We start from the raw sequence: 9,047 nt of genomic DNA, 5'->3' as shown, positions 1-9,047 counted from the left end.
TTGGCCCATTATCCATTTTAATTTGTTTTGGAAGTCCCAAGATAGCAAGACATGCAATCCAATGTTTAATGACGTATCTAGCAGATTCACCCGCTAAGGGAGAAACCCATATAAATCCAGAGTAAGTGTCGATAGCAACATGAACACATCGCAATCAACCAAAACTCTGCAATATGGGTGACATCCGTTTGCCACACTTCCAATGCTTTCAATCCTCGGGGATTAGTCCCCAGCCCAAGGCCACTGTTATGGTAACTGCACTGTGGACATGTCTGAACTATCAACCTTGCATCATTCACACCAATATTAAACTGTCTATGTAAACCACGGGCATTTTGATGAAACATCTCATGAGAGATACGAGCAGCATCGAACAGATTAACAGGAGTTACAACAACCAATTTATCAGCAAACAGCATTACCCTGCCCTAAACCAACAGTGTTTAGGTGACTGCGAATGTGGATGACACAATATGGTTCCTTTCTTCGCCGTAATGTGTGTTTAAGACGTAAAAACAGAGAGATAAGGCACACATTCTTGTTGTCTCTAATGTGGGCATCCTCAATTCTTTGACATATGCCAGCCGCATAGAGGGAATCAGTTACAACATTTAGAGGTTCATTTGGCCACACACTAAAGGCCCATAAAACTGCTTTTAGTTCCATAGTTTGTAAACTGTCTTGCAGCTCCATTGGCACAAACTGATGCTTCCAGCTATTGTCCCACCACACACAGACAGCTTTGTGGCTCCAGCATCCAGTGTCAGTATATACTGTGCGACCATCCACCGATCATTTCGAATACCGAGGTATTCCAATCCAGTCAGTTTTTTTCCAGAAACAACGCTACTCGCTGATCAGGGCGTTCTAAATGAAAATGACCAGGGTACCCTTCTGAAGCAAACTGTAAGGAGAGGGAGTGACAGTACGCCCACTCTGCCCACAGCAAGGTAAAAGGTAAACTAATATCGTCAGGTTCTTGCCCCGCTATGCAGAGAACTCTCTCTCTGCCCACATGAATCAGTTCAGCTACTATATTGATACGAGTCATCAAGGACGACCGAGGCTGAGCAGGGGGAAACAGCCATTTCAGCAAAAAAAAAAAAACAAAAACACAGAAGGAGAAGCAGAAGATTGTTTAGTAGGCCTGTTTTGAGGAGAAGTGTGGGTTTTTTTGTTTGTTTGTTTGTTTTTGTTTTCATTGACAAATGACTGTGACAGCATGCTTCTCCTGGACATACAAGACAAGGGAGATGTTGTGATGTAAGGACTGACAGTAGCTAGCTGCTGATTGAATCTGGGCGGTAATCTGAATTAGAGCCTGCTTAGCCTCAGGCGTCAATAGGATAGCATCATTAGCACATCTCCCTCTTGACAACAACAGTTCTAATTGAACATTGGAAATGCCAACCGTTGGCCGTAGCCATTGTAAGCGACCTAAAAGAGTTTGTAAGTCAGTGAGTGTGGAAATGTCAATTTTCAATTCTACAGTCTGAGGGCATATCATAGCATCTGATAATTTCCAACCCAAATTTAACATAGGAAAGGTGCGTTTCACTTTCCCCGGTGCCACTGTAAGGCCAAATTGAGAGAGATGGGAGATTAATTGCATTTCCCAGCTATTATCAAAAGGCTGTTCCTGAACAGCACAGTATGCCATCCATGTAATAATAAATAATCATATGAGGGTTTGCTTTACAAATAGGTTGCAAGGTGTGGCTACGAATATCTGACACATAATTGGAGAATTCTTCATGCCTTGAGGCAGTACAACCCATTGATACCGAGAGGCTGGCTCCACTTTATTGACAGATGGCACAGAGAAAGCAAAACACTTACAGTCTTTCTTGTGGTGTGTCTCCCATATTCCCCCTTTTTTGTTTATTAAGAATGGATTTCAATGTTAGATGAGTATGATGAATGATAGCTTGTCCAGTGGGAGAATGAGGAATGCCTGTAATATATCTAACACCCTATTCTTGGAGGGAAGTTCGAATGCCTTTAGAAATATAAGCAGGTCCGTTATTGGCTCTAAGTTACACGCAGGCTGCAGAGACGCAGCGTGAGGGGACGTAGGCGGGGTAGAGGAAAGCAGCGTCACCCCGAGCAACGGGGGTGGGGCGGAGGGTGGGAGCGGGATGAGCGCCAGGGACGGAGCCGAGGGCAGCAGCGATGGGGGGTGGGGGGGTGAGGGAAGGGAGGGAGTCGCGATTTCTTTTCCCCGCGGTCAGGGGTGGGGTCGGAGCTGCGGACCGAATGCGGAATGCGGACCAGGGCTGCTTTCTGCACCGAGGGGTAGCGACGGGGGTGGGAGGGAGGGCGATGGGGAATAGACGGAAGAAATTCTTCCTTGTTGAATTTGTTTAAGCCCTTCCATTACTTGGTTCCAAACAGATAAAAGTTTAGCAGCCGTGCTGTCATAGTAACAAAAACCTCCCGGAGCTTTGCGCCAACCCTGCCCCAAAACTCTCCATAGAAAGAGAATCCAGTTTTTGGAAATTCAGGAACATTTTTGCTTTACCATTTGAGAAAAGTAACCAATGCTAAGGTAACTACAGGCTGATTCTGAAACGTCAACTAACTGTAACGCTGCAAGATTTACCGGCTGCTCCCTCACCAGTGAACTCCGCACAGATCCCGACCGCTCAGCCCCTGTCCCGCAGAACGGTGCGTGCGCGCGCGAAACGAGCTCTCCGTAGTTCAGTCGGGCGGCGCTGCCGGATGAGTCGGTGGAGCAAAAGGCACTGTCGGTAGGTCAGGACCCGTAGAAGGCACTAGTTGAGAGCCTCCGTCAGGCCCCGTATCTTTTTTTTGCCACATACAGATTTCCAGATTACATAATCGCTTTGTTAATATTTTAACCTTGCAATCCAGTTTTTCTAATCCCTCACCCTCACCGACGCTCTCTGATTCGGCAGGAGGCTGCTCCTGGCAGTGTCCATCAGGGGTGATGTCAGATATAGTCCTTTTTTCCTGCTGCACTACTGCAGATGACTCAGTAGCAGTGTCATTTGAAAGATCAGGAGCTGCAGCCCCTACCAATGCTTTTATTTGACCCGCCGAGGAACACACAGGGTGTGTGATACCCCGAACAGGCACGTCAAACTCTGAAGCCAAATTAGTTGTTGTACCAGCCAGTGCCTGCATAGCTGCAGCGGCTGCCTGTCGCTTGGCTTGCATAGCTTTCAAAGAGTTAATAACAGACCTCCACAAGGGGTCAAGGGGCCGCAGTAGTTTTTCTTCCTTTCCACCATTAATGACTGATTCCCACATGCAGTCCCCAATATCACACCATTTGTCGACGCTGAATATCAGCGCCACTTCTGACAAATGTCCCTTCTTCCGAGCCCAGTGCACCAGGGTCTCGGCCATGCCTTTAGGAGATGACTGCTCCCCTCTCTTAGAATATTTAACGGCAGTTTCTCCGCAGCTTCCCACTCCATCGTGGATACAGAGGGCGGGTCGCGACCCCGCTTCCAGCTAACCGCAGCACTTACGTCGGCGCCTAACCCAGCTACCGCAACACGGTGCCAACCTCTGTCGCGACCGTCCTGCCGTTGTCCACTTCCCCGAATCGTCCCACGAAGGGTCCCTGTTCGGGCGCCAAATGTGGGGAAGTCTCTGGACTCTCAGGACGCGCTAGAGACATAACAGCACACCAATGTGGTTAAAGGCTATTAGTCTGCTTTATTGTTAAGCACTACTCTATTTATACATGTTAACAGAGCATTCTGCAAAACACTCCTCAGCCGTTCACACAGGTGCTTAGCCAGTCAGAGCTGTGAGATGTTCTTTCTTCTTCTGAAGGTGTCCTTGGTTCTCATGCCACTTATCTTGCTCCGCAGCTGCTGCTCCGTGCAGTTTTTTCTTACGTTCCCACATTTCCCCCTTTTTTGTTTATTAGCAAACTTCTACCGTACTATAAAATAACAACACTAATTATATTAATAATACAATCAGTATAACTCAATCAAGGCCTCGATTGACAATACTATAAGTGTGAGAAAGGAAACAAGGCAAACATAACATCATGACAAGAAATACTGTTAACCTACTAAAAAGAACAAACACGTGTTTGGTCTGCAGCCCAACTTTCTGCAACCTGGAAATAAATCCCCAAGGGCCCCATTCTGTGCTAATCTCTAACTGCTTTGAAAGAAGTCTTCAACTTTTATATATTCTGATATATTGATTTTGAAAAATCACTAAGATTTGTACAACAGATGCTTTTAGAGTGCTCATGATTGTGCCTTTGGGCTAATAGAAAATTAATAGTTGAGGAACTTTGCATGCCAGATAGAACTAGGGGCATTATTACTTACTGACCCTCGAGAAACAACAACCTGCAGAAAAAGGGTGGTGAATGCGATAGGCAGTGCCAGCAGGGTGTCCCCTGCTTCAAGGTGCACTTTTCCTCTCTCACCCACCACAGATTCTCTCTTTCTTTTGTTCTTCTCAGGGTCCAAAGAGTATTTTCCATTTGTACACTGCATCCGCATGGCCAGTGCGTGATACAGAGGCCAAATGGAACATCTGCTTGCAGAATAAACTATCAAGGTTAACTCTCTTAGCGTGTGCCTTTGTCTCAGGTGCTTCATGATCATATTTTAAATTCCCGAATAGTGGGATGAAAGAGAGTTAATCATTCTATAATATAAGGTCATCCCTTTGCTTGGGATTCCTTTCCAGGTTTTGTCTTAGCACTACTAATACATTAAAATAGCTATCTCCATAGATTTCAGCATTAGTAACATTAAATCCTGTTAATTCACATTCAATCTATTACTAAAAAAAAATTAAAAAAAAATAAAAACCACACAACAACGGTTACTACTCTGCTGTTTGAAATACAACAAGTTACAAAGCAAAACCAAATAATAATAAGAAGCACACAATCCCAATCACTATGAGTTCATGGTCGTTTCAAGCCTGGTTTCAGTCTTTCTCATCGTTTCACATCCTGACACCGTTCTTTTTGTGGGTTCCGTGAGCTGCAGTGGCAGTACGCACAACCATTCCCCCTTCTTCCTTTTGCGCAAGCAAGACAGTAGTGGACAGTTTGTTAAGTAAGCATTTTACAATACGGATAACTATACTAATGGTTATAACGCCTATTCCTAGCAACAGCTCCTGGTATAAGGACAGCTAAATGCTACCCGTGCGCTATGTTTAGAGTGGATATCACGCATGTCCTGGAAAGTGAGAGAAAATATAGTGAATTTACCAATGTAACATGGACCCCCAAAAACATTTCCTGGTATTTCCAAACATAAAACATGTTTTCTTCCATCCCTTAGATGTGTTACCGACCTTTTGAGTTCCAAGAAGATTTAACTCCTGTGAGTCCCAGGGTATTGTGGTATTGAGACTCCTAAGAAGTTTAAAAAAGAACAATCATCTGGAGTATCCAGTACATTGCAACTACCTGTGGAGTAAGCAGAAAAGTCAGAATCATTGAGAAACAACATCCCTATAAAACAAGTTTGGAAGGGATCAGTGGCAGAAGCAAGTATTAAGCAGAAGTTGGTCCAGCCTGTTGATTTAGTCCAGGTGACCCACATATTTTGCCACGAGTTGATTTGGTGCGGTTCAGGTAGTGCTTCTGCACCAAGGGCAAACACTGCGAGCAGGAATCCAAATAGGGCCATCATCTGTGAAAAGGCAAAAATAACCTCTTTCTACAAGTATGGTAGTACTTGGGCCCTTCCAATCTCCAGTCAATGGATCTTTGTAAGATACTTTTGCAGTCTCAGATAGCATTCTCATACCAGTGCCTGAATGATGCACGGTTATAGCATGTATGAGCTATATGAGCCTCCTCGTACAAAAGGGAAGTTAAGGGAGAAAAGAACGCTCATGAGGCGATCTGGCACATCACGTGTATCGCTCATTCGGTTTAGTTGTGTTTTTAGTGTAGCATGTGTGCGCTCTATAATAGCCTGACCTGGAGGAGCATGTGGGATCCCGAACTTATGTTGAACTCCCCACTTTTGCAAAAAGGACGGTACTGACTGCAACTTTTAGGTTGGCCCATTATCCATTTTAATTTGTTTTGGAAGTCCCAAGATAGCAAGACATGCAATCCAATGTTTAATGACGTATCTAGCAGATTCACCCGCTAAGGGAGAAACCCATATAAATCCAGAGTAAGTGTCGATAGCAACATGAACACATCGCAATCAACCAAAACTCTGCAATATGGGTGACATCCGTTTGCCACACTTCCAATGCTTTCAATCCTCGGGGATTAGTCCCCAGCCCAAGGCCACTGTTATGGTAACTGCACTGTGGACATGTCTGAACTATCAACCTTGCATCATTCACACCAATATTAAACTGTCTATGTAAACCACGGGCATTTTGATGAAACATCTCATGAGAGATACGAGCAGCATCGAACAGATTAACAGGAGTTACAACAACCAATTTATCAGCAAACAGCATTACCCTGCCCTAAACCAACAGTGTTTAGGTGACTGCGAATGTGGATGACACAATATGGTTCCTTTCTTCGCCGTAATGTGTGTTTAAGACGTAAAAACAGAGAGATAAGGCACACATTCTTGTTGTCTCTAATGTGGGCATCCTCAATTCTTTGACATATGCCAGCCGCGTAGAGGGAATCAGTTACAACATTTAGAGGTTCATTTGGCCACACACTAAAGGCCCATAAAACTGCTTTTAGTTCCATAGTTTGTAAACTGTCTTGCAGCTCCATTGGCACAAACTGATGTTTCCAGCTATTGTCCCACCACACACAGACAGCTTTGTGGCTCCAGCATCCAGTGTCAGTATATACTGTGCGACCATCCACCGATCATTTCGAATACCGAGGTATTCCAATCCAGTCAGTTTTTTTCCAGAAACAACGCTACTCGCTGATCAGGGCGTTCTAAATGAAAATGACCAGGGTACCCTTCTGAAGCAAACTGTAAGGAGAGGGAGTGACAGTACGCCCACTCTGCCCACAGCAAGGTAAAAGGTAAACTAATATCGTCAGGTTCTTGCCCCGCTATGCAGAGAACTCTCTCTCTGCCCACATGAATCAGTTCAGCTACTATATTGATACGAGTCATCAAGGACGACCGAGGCTGAGCAGGGGGAAACAGCCATTTCAGCAAAAAAAAAAAAACAAAAACACAGAAGGAGAAGCAGAAGATTGTTTAGTAGGCCTGTTTTGAGGAGAAGTGTGGGTTTTTTTGTTTGTTTGTTTGTTTTTGTTTTCATTGACAAATGACTGTGACAGCATGCTTCTCCTGGACATACAAGACAAGGGAGATGTTGTGATGTAAGGACTGACAGTAGCTAGCTGCTGATTGAATCTGGGCGGTAATCTGAATTAGAGCCTGCTTAGCCTCAGGCGTCAATAGGATAGCATCATTAGCACATCTCCCTCTTGACAACAACAGTTCTAATTGAACATTGGAAATGCCAACCGTTGGCCGTAGCCATTGTAAGCGACCTAAAAGAGTTTGTAAGTCAGTGAGTGTGGAAATGTCAATTTTCAATTCTACAGTCTGAGGGCATATCATAGCATCTGATAATTTCCAACCCAAATTTAACATAGGAAAGGTGCGTTTCACTTTCCCCGGTGCCACTGTAAGGCCAAATTGAGAGAGATGGGAGATTAATTGCATTTCCCAGCTATTATCAAAAGGCTGTTCCTGAACAGCACAGTATGCCATCCATGTAATAATAAATAATCATATGAGGGTTTGCTTTACAAATAGGTTGCAAGGTGTGGCTACGAATATCTGACACATAATTGGAGAATTCTTCATGCCTTGAGGCAGTACAACCCATTGATACCGAGAGGCTGGCTCCACTTTATTGACAGATGGCACAGAGAAAGCAAAACACTTACAGTCTTTCTTGTGGTGTGTCTCCCATATTCCCCCTTTTTTGTTTATTAAGAATGGATTTCAATGTTAGATGAGTATGATGAATGATAGCTTGTCCAGTGGGAGAATGAGGAATGCCTGTAATATATCTAACACCCTATTCTTGGAGGGAAGTTCGAATGCCTTTAGAAATATAAGCAGGTCCGTTATTGGCTCTAAGTTACACGCAGGCTGCAGAGACGCAGCGTGAGGGGACGTAGGCGGGGTAGAGGAAAGCAGCGTCACCCCGAGCAACGGGGGTGGGGCGGAGGGTGGGAGCGGGATGAGCGCCAGGGACGGAGCCGAGGGCAGCAGCGATGGGGGGTGGGGGGGTGAGGGAAGGGAGGGAGTCGCGATTTCTTTTCCCCGCGGTCAGGGGTGGGGTCGGAGCTGCGGACCGAATGCGGAATGCGGACCAGGGCTGCTTTCTGCACCGAGGGGTAGCGACGGGGGTGGGAGGGAGGGCGATGGGGAATAGACGGAAGAAATTCTTCCTTGTTGAATTTGTTTAAGCCCTTCCATTACTTGGTTCCAAACAGATAAAAGTTTAGCAGCCGTGCTGTCATAGTAACAAAAACCTCCCGGAGCTTTGCGCCAACCCTGCCCCAAAACTCTCCATAGAAAGAGAATCCAGTTTTTGGAAATTCAGGAACATTTTTGCTTTACCATTTGAGAAAAGTAACCAATGCTAAGGTAACTACAGGCTGATTCTGAAACGTCAACTAACTGTAACGCTGCAAGATTTACCGGCTGCTCCCTCACCAGTGAACTCCGCACAGATCCCGACCGCTCAGCCCCTGTCCTGCAGAACGGTGCGGGCGCGCGCGAAACGAGCTCTCCGTAGTTCAGTCGGGCGGCGCTGCCGGATGAGTCGGTGGAGCAAAAGGCACTGTCGGTAGGTCAGGACCCGTAGAAGGCACTAGTTGAGAGCCTCCGTCAGGCCCCGTATCTTTTTTTTTGCCACATACAGATTTCCAGATTACATAATCGCTTTGTTAATATTTTAACCTTGCAATCCAGTTTTTCTAATCCCTCACCCTCACCGACGCTCTCTGATTCGGCAGGAGGCTGCTCCTGGCAGTGTCCATCAGGGGTGATGTCAGATATAGTCCTTTTTTCCTGCTGCACTACTGCAGATGACTCAGTAGCAGTGTCATTTGAAAGATC

Source organism: Phasianus colchicus, chromosome 33, assembly GCF_987193195.1.
Source record: "Phasianus colchicus chromosome 33, bPhaCol1.hap1.1, whole genome shotgun sequence".
NCBI lineage: Eukaryota > Metazoa > Chordata > Aves > Galliformes > Phasianidae > Phasianus > Phasianus colchicus.
This window is presented reverse-complemented; position numbering follows the sequence as displayed.